Raw genomic sequence first — 14,933 nt, forward strand, 5'->3', positions numbered from 1 at the left:
TTATCATTGCGCATAAGTTGAATGAAATATTTAAGATTTTTTAAATATTGCATTCAAAGTTTAACTATTTAAAAGAGAACAAAAATAAAATTGTAACTTATGAGACTATCAAATGCAAAATGAGACGAACTTGAGGGGTCAAAATCAAGCAATTGAAACTTAGGGGCTAAAATCAAGCAATTACAAAACTTGAGGGACCAAAATCAAGCAATTGAAACATGGAGAATCAAAATCAAACAGTTGAGAAATTTGGGGGGCCAAAACTGCTTTTAAGTCTAATAATAATAGTAACATTAATAATCAGTATTACAAAATCAGAGAAATTAGAAGATTGAATCTAAGTTAGACATATTTTTGCTTGTGCTGTTGTAATATATTTTGTTTGTAGAAAGACACAAAAGAGAATGGTTTTTCTCCTTCATTGGTTCCTCTCTCTCTCTCTCTCTCTCTCTCTCAAAAAAAGAAAATCTTCTTCCTATCTTAAACAAAAAACACAAAAAACACAACTTAAATCCTTGACTCTCATTTAAACAAATCAATCAAAAGGAATGATAGAAGAAAAAAGAATGAAAGATCAAAGGAAAGCTACTAGTAAAAGATTTGGAGAGGTAGGGAGGCGAGATTTTTGACGACTTGCAGCTGTCATGATGTGACAGTCGGCGACTGTTGCAGCGGGGGTGGCGGAATCGGTGGCGGAGAAAACATAAGGAATGGTCAGAAATCCTGGTTTTTCCAGAAAAACGTGAGAGATGGTAGTTAGAAAAGCTTTCTCTTTTCTCTTTTGTACTCTCTTCTTCTTTCTTTTTCTTTTTTTAATTTTGTGTTCTTGATGTTGGTGATTATGGTGTTTGATAAAATGGTGAAATAAGTGATGAAATGATGTTGATGAAGAAGAGGTTGTTGTGTATGATGTTGTTTGGTTGTTAAAAGTAGAAGATTTGTGATATTAATTTTGAATTGAAAGCACATACAAGTTTATTTCTTTTTCTTCATATTGAGAGATGAAAGAGAAGAGACTTGGTGGTTTGTGGATGAGAGAAATGAGGCTTATAGAGATTTGTGTTGGTATGACAGAAAGGATACATTGAAAATGAAAAAGTGCAGAGCAAAAGTTGTAAGAAAAGTGATATAAAGTTGACAGAAAAGTAATATTAATTGTAGAAAAGTTGTTTTGAAAAGAGCAATTTGGTTTCAATTGAAGTATGTAGTACTAAGCTTACTAAAAAAAATAATGTAGTATTAAGAAGCAAACAAAATACAACAAAATGAACAAGAAAGAGTTAGATTTTGACCAAGTCTGATTTTGGTTAGAAAAAGTAATTTTTAGACACTTTTTTAACCCCAAAAAGAGGATGTGGAGGATTTTTATCAAAGGGCAAATTTGGTATTTTAAGTACATTTGTGTTATTATATTATAGATTGATAAAAAAAATGGGACCCACTGATGCTATTCATCATCTTACCTAACAAGATGTTCATCATATAATCACCTTCTCAAGAACAAAGATTTAACAATCACCAATTCAAAGAATTAAGTTACAAATTATATACCGCTGGACTAGGATTTTCCCCACAAATCCAAATATGAAATCAAAATTAGCAAACAAGCCACGATTCATGAGAATCAAAGCAAAAAGTGGACATACAACCGTGCAAAAGCGGCGTCGATTCGGCCAACACAAGTATAGAAATGAAAAACTAATTATATATTAGTGATCAGCGCGAAAAACTGGTTCAAATGGTATATAGTTTGCACAAAATGATTGAGATTCATAATTTTGCCATTTTTGTATTCTTGAGTTCATGATAACTCTTGAGCAATTTTTTTATAATTCAAATTAAACGCGTTTTCATGCAACTAATGATTGAAATAAGTTCCTTAAGCATGCATAAACATCATAACACACAGAAAAAACGAGGATTAAGCTTACTTGGACGAAAAACTCAAGAACTTGCCGAAAATAATGGTGAACGCGGTGGCTCTCCGGTCAAGCTCTGAAAAAGGTCTAAAACAAGCTTCCCCTACAATGAAAGTGGTAGCACAATTACTCAAAAAATCAAAAGAATTAGTAAAAATTCAAAGTTTCTTCAAAATGAATAAACTTGAATTTTGAGGATTCAAATTAGTAGAGTTTTGGCAATACTCAGGGTGAGTTGTAGATCATTTTCTGATGTGAAAATGTACTATTATATAGAGTTAGATTTGGTTTAAAGGTTAAACTTGAAATTAAGCAAAGATGAGAAAAATGTGAGTGCATTTCACTTGAATTTGATGAAATTTGTGGGAAATTTGAATTTGATACAAAATATCTGATGTAATGCATTATAAATTGCTGATACACTATGAATTTAATGTGAATTTTGAGGTGTGCAAGATGCATGAATGGTTTGGCAAAACATGTGTAATCTTTTTTAGTGTCAAAATCTTAACTTTTTCCTTGACTTTTCATTTATGATGCATGAAAATGATTAATGAAATTCAAATGAAATAAAATGATGATGAATTTAATGATCATGAATTTATTTCTCCAAAATGAATAATGAAACATGCAAATTTAGTCAACTTTTTTAATATGTGCAATGTTGATTTTCCTTTGACTTTTTATTATGATGTGTGATAATGATCAATGAAATTCCAAATGGAATAATGTGATGATGATTTAAATGATTATTGTAAAAATGAACCATGATGCATGAAATTTTAGTCAAATTTTCTAAAATGTTAATTTTAAGTTGACTTTTGACTTATGAATGCTTATGGAACTCCATGACCAAGTGAAATGTTACACAGATGAATTTAAATGCAATAAAAAATGAAAGTTGATGGACAAAATTTGAGGTATGACTGAAACAATGTTTGGGAGTTTGTTCTCAAAGCTTCTGCTAATCCAATGATTGAAATCTAAGTGGGTCTTTTGCAACAAGGTTGATGCTTTTGGAAATATTTTGAGAAATAAAATAAGACTCGTAGTAAGTGAGAAAAGTGAAAGCTTTTGATAGTAAGAACAAAAATAAAGTGTTGAATAATTATGGGAATGTGAGAAATATAAATTGGGGTAGGTATAATCTCTATTACTCTTTAGTACTGAAAATAATATCTGTGTCAGAATATGAGTGAGTCTCGCGGAAAACACTATATTGTATCTCTTATGTGTAAGAGCATGTGAAGAGAATATTGTAATATTCCTTAATGTATTGAAATAATTTTCAGAGTTTGTCTCGTGGTTTTTTACTCAACATTAAAGGGTTTTCCATGTTAAATATTGGTGTTCAATTTTATTGTTTCTGTTGTGCTGCAAAAATCCAACATCCCTTAAATTTGTAGAATATTTAATTTACAGTCATTTTACCCTGAACGACTTATCGAGCCCAATAAAAATAAGGTGTTATTTTATTTTCAAATTGGTGTTGTAATACTTGTATTGTTTTCTACTTTTTAACGGGTCGTTTTAAAGTTATTACCCTCAATCTCTATGTAAAGAGTTCAATATATCTAATTATACTCCTTCTTTCAAAAATTCTAAATAGAAAATAATATATCATTTCAGTAATTGAAATTACAAAGTTTAGTTAATTCAATTTCCCAATATCTACCTAAGCATGGAAGATGCTAATGACCTACCTAATATACCCTTCATAAAAAAAAAATTAATTACACTAAAGTATGCCCTTTCTTGTAATTGACTAATTCAATTAAACCTGACCAATAAAATTTCTCCTTTCAAACAGGTGGCGGTTGTTTTCGTTTCTCAATTCAAAATACACTAATACCTAAAGAACCCTCCATTTATCCGGGTAAACACACACACACACACACACACACACACACACACACACACACACACACACACACACACACACACACACACACACTCAATTTTCCATACATTTCCATCAAAACCATAGCACCCTGTCTCTCTCATCTCTCATGGTGTTTAACTATCACCTTCTCTCTCTCTCTCTCTCTCTCTCTCTCTCTCTCTCTCTCTCTCTCTCTCTCTCTCTCTCTCTCTCTCTCTCTCTCTCTCTCTCTCTCTCTCTCTCTCTCTCTCTCTCTCTCTCTCTCTCTCTCTCTCTCAGGTTCTTCCATCTTCAACACCTATCCACAATCTTGAACACATATCCACTTTGTTTGATTTAACCACCTTTAATCAATGTCCTTTCTCAAGATATGCGAGCTACATTTACATTCTTGTTTCTTCATTTTGAATCTTCTGAATAAGCTTTTGTGTTCTGAATAAGCTGTTATGGAGAATGAATCTTTTGTGTTCTTCAAACCTCTCCATCTCTCTTAAATGGCTTTTACATTTTTTTTATGTGCTTCAAATATTTTTCCAACTATTGTGCTTTAGCTTATGTGCTACAAACAAATGTTTTGGTTCTTATGTTTTGCTACAAATGAATGGTTCTTATGTAACTAACGGATTCTTGTGCATATTCATGTGTATTTTGCATATTTATATGCCCTAATGCTTTATGTTATCTTCTATTTTTGGTGTGAATCTTTTGATTACTTGGTTTGTTCTTCACTCAATACTGTTTGTATGAGTTTGTTGTTATTTGGAATGTTCGGACAAAATAAGTTGCGATTCGCTGATTTTTTCCGTTTTCATCAGTTAAAGATTCGTTTTCATGTTCATTTTTTAAGTTTTCTTCATCTTTTTAGTGTGAAGATGTTGCTTACTCGGTTGTATTTTTTCAGATCCAATTTTTTGGTTTGAAGATGGTGTGAAGATGTTCATGTTCATGTTCATGTTCATGTTCATGTTCACTTCCTTCTTCCAAATTCAACGTTAAGCGTGGCTTTAAATATCTATTGTTTTAGTAACTTTGAAAAATGATACAATATTTAAAGAATATATATTGAATTCTTGATTATGAAGTTTCTCAACATAGCTTGATGTAAAGGGTATTTTCCATATCACAACCATGCATTTTTAATATTGTTTTTCATTTCACTTAGGGAACCGTGTACAAATTAGTATACTGATGCTTCTGTTGGTCGTTGGATTGTCGCAAGTAAGTTACACAATGAAATCATAGTTTTTTTTATCATTAATAATTATTTTCTCCAGAAGACTAATTTGGTATAAATCTCAGTATCTCAAGCATGTGAGACCATTTAGAGACATTCCTCCTATCTTTGAATGTTTCCCAATTTTGGTTTGTGTCACAATTGTTTGGATCTATTCTGTCAACTTGACCGCAAGTGGGGCCCTCGAAATGACAAGACATAATTTTGCACTCCTCTTAAAGAACGATTATATTTAAATGCTACCTGCTAACTTGATACATTTTTCATGCAGATTGTTGATCAACAGAGTTTAGAGAAAGGTGCTTTTATCAAAAGTACTGTTATGTTACGTGTTGCTTCAACATTTCTATTGTGCTACAAATAACGACCTGCTTCACAACCACACCTCTCATATATCTGGTTGGCCTTTCTCAAAAGAAAGATTTTTCTATATTTTTTTGTAGTTCATGGTTTGTGCATTGCTTTAGTACCACCATAGAATAAATTGATAACTTTTAGTTTGTTGATGTAACTTGTGATTATTTTTGGTCCCAACTTCACAGGGCCGAGGGATACAAATTGCAAGAAAACACTCTTAAAGTTTTAAAAGTAAAGGTGGCATGTATTTGGGCTATATTGTGATGTTTGATAAGATTATTTTGCTAATATTTAACACGCCATTTATTTGATACTGTTGTCTTGTATGAAATTTGCTGCCTGTAAATTTTAAATTTTTTTGTTTACTTTTTGCATACAGGTATATGATGATACAACTAAAGGAAAAAAGTCTCTACTTATTATAGACTGGATTCAATTCATGCTGTGCTTATTATTTGATCCCATCTCTAGCCAAAATATGCGCTTGTGGGGCGAAATGGTTCAACCTGAAAGCTTTTTAGAAGTATGTGTTATACTTCAAAGTTGATGAGATAACAATGTAAAATATGTATGTGATTTGTTATATTGATAGTAGATTTTATATTTTAGGGGTTCTTCTCCAACAAAACCCTTGTTTCTTTCTTTCTTTCAATTTATTACTGATATGTTTAAGTTTCACATATGCCCACCACGTGTTTGATTAAATGTTGCAATGGGTTCTCATCAATTTCTTTTCTATTATTCCATTTATTTCACCTACAAGAATAATATAAATAGTAAGGAATAAAGTCATTTAACTTGAATAAAGAGAAATAACGAATACATAAATTTATTTCATTCATTTTTTGTATTTGCTAAGTATTTTGATATATGAGGAGGGATCAAATTACACTCGAAGAGTTAACCACAAGTTACACTCGCTCAATAACTTTATTTCAAATAAATATTTTTTAAAATCAACCATTGAAGTGAAACATACTATCATATAGATCATATCTATAAAGTTTCAAATTAATCCATAATGATTGACTATGTCATTGAATTACATCAAAATTAACGTTATATGAAAGTTCATTTTGACGTTAATCTTTGCATATCTTGATGGTATAGTAAATCATTATTGATTAATCTCAAACTTTATAGGTATGATCTATATGATAATATGTTTCAATCCAACGGTTGATTTTAAGAAATATTTATTCAAAATAAAATTATTGAGCGAGTGTAACTCTTCTGGTGTAATTTGATCTCTCCTCTTGATATATTTATAATAAATAAATAGGTCTAGAAATAACATAAACAAAATGTAAAATATAGTTTATATTTTGAAACTATGTATGAAAGGTCTTTAATTTGAAATTCTAATAAGCTTATATATGGAGTGACTCTAACTTAAAGTTGTAATAAAATGAAAAAAAAATTAAATGACTTATTTTATTTGCCCTATTTTATGTCTGTTAATACTACTTGTTTTTTATAGTCATTAGTTAATTATATATATACTCTTGTGTATTTTTTTATGGTATTTTTTTATTGTAAAACCAAATTTGTTGGGACTTTTCTTATATTTTTTAAAGAATGACTACAAATGTTAATGATTTACACCGTTGCAGCTTGTGTGGAGCAACATTAATAAGTGATTTACGGCGTCACAGGTTGATGAAGAAGTCTTATCTGCAAAAGCATTTCACCAGCATCATGTCTCTAAGAAAATTAAAGTGATTAAATGCAACTGAGAGTCTGCTGTAGTCTTAATGATTCCATCATGAAACAAAAAATGGTAGTGTTAATTGAATGGTTCAATATATTTTCAATGTTTTTGTTGATTTAATGCTCTGAATAGTATTGATGTTGGTTTTGAATGGTTTGCCATTGTAGCTTGTGCGAAGCAACAATAAGCAGTCTACGCTGTCGCTGGTTGATGAGGAAGCACATCACTTGTTTTATCTGCAAAAATATTTCGCTAATCGAATAAGACTCTGAGAACTTGTAGGTTTCATTGATCCTAAGTTGAAACTTGGAAGACAACCAGAGCATAAAAGTGTCAAAGTTATAAATAAGGGAGTTGATATGCTATTTTACCATTGAACCTCATTTATGGACTGTATCTTTTACTATTGTCAAATCCACTATCTAGAATAACATAATATACTGATGTAGTGATATCTGGCCACATGTTGTTGCCTTGGATGTTGATCTGCCAGTGAAGCAAACATTTCACATACTACACGAGTAGGTATCTGAATTTGCTTTGCTCACATTAGGGGTGGCAATTGGATCCATTAAGCTAAAATCCATCCAATCCATCCACTAAAAAATCCATCCAATCCATACACCAAATAAAAAAATAAGTTAATGGATGGATTAAATCCATCCAACACATTTTGATAATCCAATGGATTATTTTAATTTTATACTTTAAATGGTTTAAATTATTTTTTTTTTAAAATAATAAAATATGAAAATACAAAAAATCAAGTTTCTTCATAAAATTGAAAAATTGAGTTTTTTTTTTTAAAAAACGAAAAAATCGTGTTTTTATGAAAAACGAAAAAAATTCAGTTTTTTCGGGAAAACAAAAAAATCTAGTTTTTTCGGAAAAACGAAAATAAATCGAGTTTTTCTCGAAAAACAAAAAAAAATCGAGTTTTTCCCGAAAAACGAAAAAATCGTGTTTCTCCGAAAAACGAAAAAAATCAGGTTTTTCTGGAAAAACAATAAAGTCGAGTTTTTTTTGTTCAGAAAAACAAAAAAATCGAGTTTTTTTCTAAAAAAAGTCGAGATGTTTTTCGAAAAACGAAAAATCGAGTTTTTTCGAAAAAAGTTGAGTTATTTTCCGGAAAAACGAAAAATCGAGTTTTTTTTCGAAAAAGTCGAGTTATTTTAAAAAAAATGAAAAATCGAGTTTTTTCGAAAAAAGTGAGTTTTTTTCAAAAAAACGAAAAATCGAGTTTTTTCCGAAAAGGTCGAGTTATTTTCCGGAAAAATGAAAAATCGAGTTTTTTTCGGAAAAACGAAAAAAGCCGAGTTTTTTTGTCAAAAAAACGAAAAAAGTCGAGTTTTTTTTCGAAAAACGAAAAAATCGAGTTTTTTTTTTCAGGAAAAACGAAAAAAGTCGAGTTTTTTTCGGAAAACGAAAAATCGAGTTTTTTCCGAAAAAAGTCGAGTTATTTTCCGGTAAAACGAAAAAATCGAGTTTTTTTCGGAAAAACGAAAAAAGACGAGTTTTTTCGAAAAACGAAAAATCAAGTTTTTTCCGAAAAAAGTCGAGTAATTTTTCGGAAAAAACGAAAAATCGAGTTTTTTCCAAAAAAATCGAGTTATTTTTCGGAAAAACGAAAAATCGAGTTTTTTCCAAAAAAATCGAGTTATTTTCCAGAAAAACGAAAAAAGTCGAGTTTTTTTTTCGAAAAACGAAAAATCGAGTTTTTTTTTCAGAAATACGAAAAAAATAGAGTTTTTTTCGGAAAACCAAAAAAATCGAGTTTTTTTTTCGGAAAAACGAAAAATCGAGTTTTTCCCGAAAAAAGTCGAGTTATTTTCTGGAAAAACGAAAAATCGAGTTTTTTCCAAAAAAAACGAGTTATTTTCCGGAAAAACGAAAAAAGTCGAGTTCTTTTTCGAAAAAACGAAAAAAATCTTGTTTTTTTCGGAGAAACGAAAAAAATCGAGTTTTTTTTTTCGAAAAAACGAAAAAATCGAGTTTTTTTCAGAAAAACGAAAATGAATTTTTTTAAAAAATAAAATTTATTTAATTGTCTTTTGGATGGATGATATCCATCCATTAGATTTTGTTAATGGATGGATTGGATGGATTTTATTCCTTAATGGATGGATTGAATTGGATTTTTATTTAGAGAGTTTAATGGATTGTAATGGATTAATGGATTGGTTTGATCCATCCATTAAGGATCCAATCCATATCCATCCAATCCATCCATTTTGCCACCCCTAGCTCACATAGAGGACTTTTTTAATCTATATTGAATAACTCTTCTAAAAAAATGTTTGATTACTGCATGTAACTTCCTTGCCTTTTAACCTTTGTAAATAAAGGATATATGATTTCTACATTTTCTATGTCTTTGATATTTCAGAATTGTGATTCGCATTGATTCAGTTTGCTAATTGGCTGCTTATTTGTTGCTTGATATTCCATGCATTATATGAGTTGGGTTTCAGGAATTAGCTGTTGAGAATTGATATCAAGATTTTTCTGATAATGATAAATTGCAGATTCAAATTGTATAATTCATTCGTGATCTACGTTTAGTTTTTGCAAGGTTTTCTAAAATTTGTTATTGTCCTTTTCTCAGCTTGGGAATCACGTGTCCAATCTAACAGAAGAAGAGCTTGGAAGCTGTATTAGCTTGGAAGGAATAACGAGGCTGCTCATATTTTGACAACTTTGATTTTTGGATAAATCACCTAGATATAGAATTGACTCAGTGGTAAAAATATAAAGTGCAGAAACATTGTGTATTTGACATAAAGAAATCTACTTATGAAAATCATCTTGATGCTTGAACGAAATTGCATCATTGAGATAGATCTTGCATGTGTCTTCCACTAAAAATTGGGAATGCACATGAATGCAATAAATGGAAAAAGCCAAAATAAGAATAAATATAGAAGAAATGGAAATGGATTGAAATAAAGAGAAACGATGATTGGAAAAACATTATATATATATATATATATATATATATATATATATATATATATATATATATATATATATATATATATATATAGGGGTGTAATCGGATCGGTTTGGACCGGTTTTTGGTCAAACAAAGGTCCGAACCAATAATATCTTCATCGGTTTGGTTTGGTTTAGTTTTTAATATTTTTCAAAAATGGAACCGAACCAAACTAATCGGTTTGGTTCGGTTTGGGTTGGTTTGGTTGGTCGGTTTTTAATATTTTTTCAAACATTATATTCATCAATGTATTTTCCAATATTGTATTTTTCGGTATATTTTATGCTATTATTTTTAAAATAATACATTTCATGTCATTTATTTGATGCTCTAATTTTTCAAACAACTTACAAGTTGCACTTAATCCATATATGAAACAATGACATAGTTTCATTGCATAATGAAATAGATTCACTATAAAAGTTGAATCTTGACATCGGAATGTTGGAAATAGATTTGAAAGTTTAGTAATAGAACATAGAAAAACACACATCAATTAACATGTTTCCGCCTTAAATACACATAAAAACTATTTTGTAACAAGACTAAAAGGAGTTTTGTTGAAGAAGAAATCAGAAAAGTAAAAACAAATATGAAAATTAATGAAGAGAATTTGAACCCGAAGAAGGATACCATAACATATCATAGTGGCGATAGTGAGAGAAACATTTGAGGTAGACAACTAGAGAAGTAGTTTAGTGAAAGCAAGTTTTTGTGTCTTATAATTTTTACTTTATATGTTTTGGAGTTTAGTTCTAAATGTGTGTTTTGCTTAAAGGAAGAAAGTGAAAACAAAGATGGAGAATGGTTGGAAAAGTACAAAGTTTGAGCTTAACGAAGGGTGGAATAAAGGATTTGGAGCATAATTATTTCTATTGGTTCGGTTCATCGGTTTGGCGGTTCCTAAAAACTAAAACCGAGAACCGAACCAAACCACGTCGGTTTTTATTGGTTCAGTTCGGTTTTAGAACCGAACCATAAACAATCGGTTTTATTTCGGTTTGGTTTGGTTTGGATTGTCGGTTTAATTGGTTTTTATGAACCACTTACACCCCAATATATATATATATATATATATATATATATATATATATATATATATATATATATATATATATATATATATATATATATATATATATATATATACTCAAGTGAGAACATTTAGGTTATTATGAGAAATGAGAACAATCGGTTATAGTTCTTAGATTGTATTAAATAAAATTGGTGGTATAGATTTTATGTTACTTAAATAAACATGCCACCAACAATTATATTTGATTTTTTACTCTCAAATCTTAATATTAATTGAAGAATATTTTTTTAGTAAAATTAAATAATATTTTCAATATGACATGTATAGTATTTATTTATTATATATATGCATTCTTTTTTGAAATATTTTAATATAATAAATACATAATTTTTCAAAAAAAATTTCCAATAAGAATTTTATGAAAATCTATTCAATATAACATCTAGTTTTAATAATTGTTTTAAAACTTTAAAAGGAGGCGTTACACAAAGATACAAATATTCAACTAAATTTTAATAAGAACCTATTAAGTTATTTTTGAAAAAATTCTTTACCAAATATATTGGGAAAAGAAAAATATATTGTTCAAATACATACATCGTTGAATTATTTTATAACAACATGTAATATAACTATCTATACATTAATATTTTATATTTAGAATATTTAAATACAGATATTATTAAAAAATAAATAAAATTACCAAATCAATCATATATTGAATATGCGTTATTTATAACTTTTTTAAAATATAATCTTCATAGCATTACATATATTTGGTAAAAAAAAACATAAAAAAGATACATTTTAAAAAGGCAAAATTATACCCAGGGTCCTTTAAGTTATTTTATTGTAACAAGTTGGTCCTTGATGTTTTTTTCGCTACAAGTTGGTCCTTTATGTTAACTAACGTCTGTACAGTTAACCTTTTTCATAAACTTCGTTCCAAAAAAATCGAAGTGACACTAATGGTATTGATGTATCACTTAACATACGTTAGAGACCATCATTGAATCCTATAATAAAATTTTCAGAATTTTTTAGAGCATAAAAATATTTTTAAAATAATTAAAATGCACACAAAAGAAATAAATTAAATAAAAATAATAAAACAGAAAATAAAATTCTCAGAAAATTACACAAAATGTAAAATGAGACGAAATATTTTTAGGAATTTTTTCATAATTTTTGGACCAACAATGAGTTTAATATGAATTTTAAAATTTAAAAACGAAATAAAATAAAATTAATAAAACAGAAAAAAGGTCAACGATGCATACATTAGTTAACATAAAGGACTAACTTATAGAAAAAAATATAAAAGACCAACTTGTTACAATAAAATAACTTAAAGGACCCTGAATATAATTTTGCCTTTTAAAAAATAGCTTTAAATGAAGTAAAACTTTATAATTTTTTTAATAAGTTTTTTATTTAAATTCCTTATCTTTTTGCTAAACCTTATATATATAAATTTTATAAATAACAACTAAGAATATAAATTTCAAATGCAATACAGTCATTGATAGAGTTTAAATAATAATAATTTTTGTATAATAATTCTTGCAAAATATTGAGAAATAATTTGTTATAACCTTTTTTTAATATGACTTTTAAAACATTCGATATATTTTATAAATAAATATATTTTTTAAATATTGCTGTTATAAAATTATATATATCTGGAATAGATTTTTATTACAAAAATTCATATAAAAATATGGTTTATTAAAATTTAGTTTAAATAACTTATCTTTTTAAATAATATAATCTTACTATATTAAAATATTTTAGAAAAAGTTATAAATAAACACTACAAGAAAAATGCCCTTTGGTGACGGTCATTTTTGAATGTTTTACCTACAGACAACAAAAACCGTCACTAATTCTTATTTTAATAGTTTTATTTATTCAACTTTATTTATCTTTATTATTATTATTATTATTTTAAACTCAGATCTCTCTCTTTTGACAAAATTCGAAAAACCTTCTCCAAATGCGCCACTCGTCTCTCTCTTTCTCGTGCCGACAAAACGCGAAGAACTTTCACATAAGCGCTTTTCCAAACACGCTTTTTTCTCAAATCGATTCTCACTGAAGTTCTCCAACGTTGCTTTTTCCCCAAATCGTTCAATCGCTCGAACCCTAAAATCGTTCAATCGCTCGAACCCTAAAATTGTTCAATCTCTAAACCTCAAAATCCTTCAAATCGCGTAAACCTCAAAATTGCTCGTCCTTATTTCAATCTCAACTCTTTTAGCTTCAACCTAAATCACTTGAATCGTATCAATTGCTCAAACCTTAACAATCAGATCTGAATCGTTTCAACATCAAAATCAATCATTTGAATTGCTCAATCATCAAATCTTTTGTGTGAGCTCTGTTTATCATATCATGCTATAGGAGTTGTAGTTCAAATAATTCAATTTGATGTTTTTCATGCCTTTAAGGTCGAAGACATCGCCATTATTGCGCCTCGCCGTCACCGACACAAATCAGGTACTATAAACTTTTAAAACTAGTTTAAATGTATTTTTGAATGTTTATCTGACTATTGATTTCATCTAAAATTTGTTGTTTTTGTCACTAATTTATACTTGTTATTGAATTTGAGTTCATGGTTATGCGTTAGTTTTGTCATGCCGAGGAAGACCGTTGTTATTTTTCTAGTTGTGTATTCATTTATTGTTGGTAATTACTTGCATTCACCAATTTCGGTTTCCAATTGCATGTGTATTTACTTGCATTCACCACCTTCTTGTGGCAACTATCTGAAGCTGAGATGCTGTATGAGATGAGAGGGTCTTACTACGCACAATGCTTCCAGCTCTACGATCTCATTTGCAATTACATTGTTAATTCTATATATTGGTTGTGCACCATATAGTTTATTTCACCATAATATTTATTCATGTAATCTAATGCCGTATGTATCAGACAACAAGCTTATTATATTCCAAATTTTACAGGAATTGATGGCGTGGGATTGGGACTTGTTTCGCATCATCACCAACTCGGAAGGTTTCTCTTCATTTCACCTTTTTTTAGACCTACTAGCATTTCACGTTAACTCATATATGTAATAATGAAATATTAATTTTGTTATTTTTTGTTCATTCAAGGATATTTGATTTGTGGTGCTTGCATATTCCATTTGCCGATCGAACACCATTTACAGGTTATTTTTGCTTCTACTACTCATCTTCAACTCTCTTACCATATACATTATGTTTCTTTTTCAGTACTTTATTCCATCATTATTTATTTTCATGTTGCAGACCTTGTGAAATTAGTTGAGACAACAGTTAGGTTAGAGTATCAGCGTTCACCAAATAGGCCCATATATCTCGTAGGAGAATCTCTAGGAGGCTGCCTTGTACTGGTTGTTGCCGCTCGTAACCCTCATATTGATCTTGTACTAATTTTGGCAAATCCAGGTAACTTTTTAGCTTTTACTGATATAGATAAGATTTATTAGCTTTCCTTTTACGGATTTTATACTAATTTTGGAAAATTCAAGTAAGATGTCTGTTATTGCCTAAGAATAAGCTGGAGATTAGTGTTTTATGAGTGATGCCATTTATTGGAAATGGTTCAGTGAAAATGCATTTCATAGCTAGAGCTTTGAGTGAGAGTTCCTTAACAATATCCAAGTTATTTTTGCTATAGTAAATCACTTAAAGAATCACAAAGTACCTGATCTGACCATGACCTTCCTATTTGGCAGCTACTTCTTTCGGCAGGTCCCAGGTGCAACTTCTAACACCATTGTTGGACGCTTTGCCTGCCACACACTTTCCTG

This window comes from Vicia villosa, linkage group LG5 (assembly GCF_029867415.1).
Source record: "Vicia villosa cultivar HV-30 ecotype Madison, WI linkage group LG5, Vvil1.0, whole genome shotgun sequence".
Taxonomy (NCBI): Eukaryota; Viridiplantae; Streptophyta; class Magnoliopsida; order Fabales; family Fabaceae; genus Vicia; species Vicia villosa.